General features: G+C 60.3%; 1 long non-coding RNA gene across 1 annotated transcript; it reads left to right on the top strand.

The window, feature by feature from the left end:
- Window positions 1-345: 345 nt before the first annotated feature.
- Window positions 346-3256, top strand: LOC140641935 (uncharacterized). Its single transcript, XR_012038525.1, has 2 exons — window positions 346-926; window positions 1475-3256. It is a non-coding gene; the product is annotated as an uncharacterized lncRNA (long non-coding RNA).
- The last annotated feature ends 991 nt before the right edge of the window (window positions 3257-4247 follow it).

The following is a 4247-nucleotide window of genomic DNA, read 5'->3' as shown; positions in this document are numbered from 1 at the left end:
CGCCCCCGCCCCCGGCCGGGCCGCCCCGCGCCGTCAGCCGCCGGGAGGGAGGGGCCGCCGCCGCCGCCGCCGCCGCCGCCGCGGGGCTCCGGGCCCGAGGGGAGGCTGCGCCCTTGCATCAGCCCAGCCGGGCTCCCTCCGGCCGCCGAGCACGTGCCCGCCCGCGACCCGGCCCTGGCGCACCCCCGCCCGCGCGGGCAGCCCCGGCACGTCCCGTCTGGCGCCGGCCGCGGAGGGGGCCCTGCACACCCCGGCCGCCCCCTCCCCCCCCCCCCCCCCCCGCGCCACGGGGCCCCGGGCCTGCCGCGCACAGCGCCCGCTCCCCCAGGCCGCCCAGCGCACCTCCCCCGGCCCGGGCTCCAGGCCCCGCGACCACGGCCACGACCACGGCCACGGCCACGGCGCTGGGGGGGGGGGGTGCGCCCCCGGCCTTCCTAGAGGGCACGTGCCGAGTCACGGTGCATTTTCACCTCCGACGGACGTTGCCCACTGGCCGGGCCTCCGAGGCCACGGGGCCCCCTTGCTGAGCGCCCGGGGCGCCGGTGATGGAGCAGCAGCAGCAGCAGCAGACGCCGTCCAGGCGCGGGGTCCGGGCCGTGGGCAGCTCCAGGGGGGTTCGTTCACCTCCCCCGCACCCGAGGACGCCGGGTGCCTCGGGAGCGCCAGGCAAGACCCCTATTTTAGTCTTGTTTCCTAAAACACAATTTGGGGGCGTGGGAGCGAGAGCCCCGTGGGATACTGGAGCTACACCACGTGCTGATGGGCCACTGAGGGGATCCTCTGACAGGCGTGTGGCCTGGTCAGCTCCTGTCCCACCCGCCTCTCCAGCGCGGCTCACCGCCTCCGTGAAGCCCGCCTGTTCCACCCGGCCACCTGGACCCCACGCTCTCCCTGCTTGTCACTGCGGCATGAACTGACCCTGACACGTGAGTCTCCTTGGCTAGGGAGGCCCAGAAGACGTGGGCCTTTGGGGCCGGCTGTCCGGGCTCCAGCACTCCTGCCCGTGAACTTGCACGGCCGAGCTCACCCCTCGGAGCTTCAGCTCCCTCCTTGGTGAAGGGCATCGGTGTCTGCTAGCCTGATGGTAGGGCTTGGAGGATGAAGGGCGGCACGGGAGGTCTTCAGTGGGACTCAGGTGCGTTCTCGGCCAGCCAGGAAAGCACCCCTCGCCTCTCTGCCAGTGCAGTGCACGGGAGGCCCCGGCACCACGGCATGAGGGAGACGGGCCCCACAGGGTAGAGAAAGGCAAATAAAATCCAGGGGACGGGGACTAGTCTAGTGGAGTTCTCTGGGAAGCGGACTTGGGTAGCAGGATCTCCACAGATTCACAAGGCTGCACGTGGGGCCCCCTCCCCTCCCCGCCTGCCCCAGAGTCCTCTATACAGGCTCCCCTCAACCCCAAAAGCCCCTAAGCTCCAAGAACACAGAGCATTTCTCAGTTCCTCCTAACCCCCATGCCCTCTCTCACTTCCAGTTCTCAGTGGTTGCCATCCCTCTGCATCTGGAAAGTAACCCCAAACCCCATCCTACCTCACCACGTGACTGCCGGACACAGTCTCAGGTCTCGGGTGAAAGGGCCCTTCTTCCAGGAGCCCTTTCCTATCCCAGGGCCCCGGCCAGTCCCCCTGTTCTCAGAGTTGTCCTCGTTTACCCTGCAGCCGCCCCTAGCCCGCAAGGTGCTCGTTGCTAACATCACCTTCCCCAGAGGAAGTGCCCACCTTAGGGCACAGGCTACTTCTGCCCATGCTCCCCGCTGTCCCCCGGCTCCCTGCCCTCGGCGCTTGCCACACGCGTCCGGAGTAGTGAATGAACGGCCGTGAGTGAAACCATCAGGGCTTCAGCTGCAGATAAATCCAAATAAGCACACGCTCCAGCCAGTCACCATTACTCAGCAGTTCACCATCTGTCCTGTCGTGTCTGCAAGGGTTAGAGACTCGTGTGCGAGGGCGGGCTGCGACTCTCCGCCAACCTGGGTGAGGTGCGAAGGAACGAAGCTCCTCCGAGCCTGGCAGATGGGACACGCGGGGGGCGGGGGGCAGCTCAGAACCGCTGGATACTTGATAAACGCGCTTAGGAATTAGATCTTGTTTTTGAAACTAGTCTGTTATGTATCACTGACTTCCTCTTTTAGAAACCTACCACTTAAAACGTTGCCGTGGCCTGAACAATCTCAACTGAGTCATAGAGGCTCAGGTTGGGAAGCTAGACAGACCTGGGTTCAAATCCAGACTTCGCCGCTAACTTGGCTCTGTCCTTGGGCACAAGTGACATACAAAGACTCCTAATGTGTAACTGGGAATTATGATACCTAGCTCAGGAGACACTGGGAGAATTTAACCGTGTATATATATAAAGCACCTGGAATTTTTTTCTGGTATAAAATGTCAGTAAATGTGAGCTATTTTTAAAATTATTTCCAAAGCATTAATTCCGACAGAATTTTCCTTGGCTGAGGACTCCAGGACGTGGACTCGCAGTTGCGCAGGGAGCTCTCGGCGGCGGGATATACGCAGGTAGGTTTAACTGCACGTGAGAGCTCAGAACCCAACACACAGCCGTCCTGGTCAGGAGGTGCGCGGGCAGGAAGACAAGTCACACGCTGCTTGCCGGGAAACTGGGTCAGAACCAGACAAGAAATACTCTGAATTCCTGCCCAGAAGGCCTGGGGTGTCCAGGCCGTTTCCACTCTGCTGAAGAGCCACTGCCGGATACAAAGAGAATAAAAGCGGGAGAGCTCATGTCGGGTTGGGAGGGGCAATGGGAAGTACTCAGGCTCTCAACTAGGGAGCTCCACCCTCTGGTCTTTGGACCTTTACGAACCGCACAGGTAGCCAACCCAGTCATGTCCTTGGAACCTCCAGCCTAGCTTCTCCTGTCTTGTCTTCAGGGCCCTTTCCTCTGCGTGTTCCAGAATGCCACCACTATTCCCTCCCTTCAAGGAGAAAAGGGGAGGGGGAGGCTGTGTGCCCCTGGCCCCCCAAGCCCACCCATCCCTAACTCTCATGCCCTCCAAACAGTGAGCCTTGAATTAGCATCTGACCCAGAAGTTCTTCAAAAGCCAGAGATAAGGGCAGCCCGGGTGGCTCAGCAGTTTAGCGCTCCTTCAGCCCAGGGCGTGATCCTGGAGACCCGGGATCGAGTCCCACGTCGGGCTCCCTGTGTGGAGCCTGCTTCTCCCTTCTTCTCCCTCTGCCTGTGTCTCTGCCTCTCTGTGTGTGTCTCATGAATAAATAAAATCTTAAAAAAAAAAAAAAAAGCCAGAGATGATAGATGTTGACATGATCCGGCGGCTTCCTCCCCCAGAACTACTGGCCAAATCTTTCAGTAAAGATGGTGCCTCTCCTGCCTCTCAGAGCAGCCTACGCAGGGGAAGGGGAGTGGAAGGAGCAAAACCCAAGCTGTCTGCCTATATGGAAGCGCTTCCGGTAATTTTGGAGCCACCGAAGTGGTAGGAGCTAGTTGACAGGAGAACAACACTCGGAGGTCTGCCGGATTGCCCCTGAAGGAAAGACGTGCGCAAGGTGAGAGACGAGCGTGTCAGACTCGTTGGAACAGGTCCCCCTCACCGAGCGGCTTCCCTCGACTCCTGGTACCGCCAGCCTCCTGGCAGGAAGACCACGTGTGCCAAGAACCTTAGCTACAGGCTTTGAAGCTTTAGTTAGGGAGTACTCCACCCACCACAGGCCTCGGGAAAGCCTGCAGGTAGGTTTTCCCTTGCAGCCGTCAGACTGACCCGACTGGACTGGACGCCCACGGTCACTTCCTTACTCTGTGACCAGGAGCATTCTGTAAGCCTCACCGGGCCTCAGCTTCCCCATCCATGAAGTGGCATCACACACCTGAACTGCAGGGCCCTCGGGTTCACACAGGTGCCTGGAACACAGTGATTCCTCGTATGGCCTCCAACAAACTGCCTCACCTTTCAGAAACTCACGGGGTTTTTTCCCCACCTATAAAGCGGGAAGGTATGTCCTGAGGAAGTTTATAGGGATTACACACAAGGTCTGACTTGCTAGCAGCCATTTTATGCCTTCTGTCAAGGAGAACTTCAGTGGGTCTGAGTTATGGCACCAAATAGAATGGCCAAAGAGTTTCCGTGCTTGTAATGGGCAATAGTGAGGGCATCCTTCTTTCTAGACAGCGGTTCACAGGACATCCAATTGCCCGGAGGAGGGGCGCTTGGCTGGCTCAGTTGGTAGAGCATGCGACTCTTAATCTCGGGGTCATGATTCCAAGCCCAGTGCTGG

The sequence above is a fragment of the Canis lupus genome, chromosome 10 (assembly GCF_048164855.1).
Source record: "Canis lupus baileyi chromosome 10, mCanLup2.hap1, whole genome shotgun sequence".
Classification (NCBI taxonomy): domain Eukaryota; kingdom Metazoa; phylum Chordata; class Mammalia; order Carnivora; family Canidae; genus Canis; species Canis lupus.
Note: the sequence above shows the minus strand (reverse complement) of the source record. Positions and strands in the feature narration are given on the sequence as shown.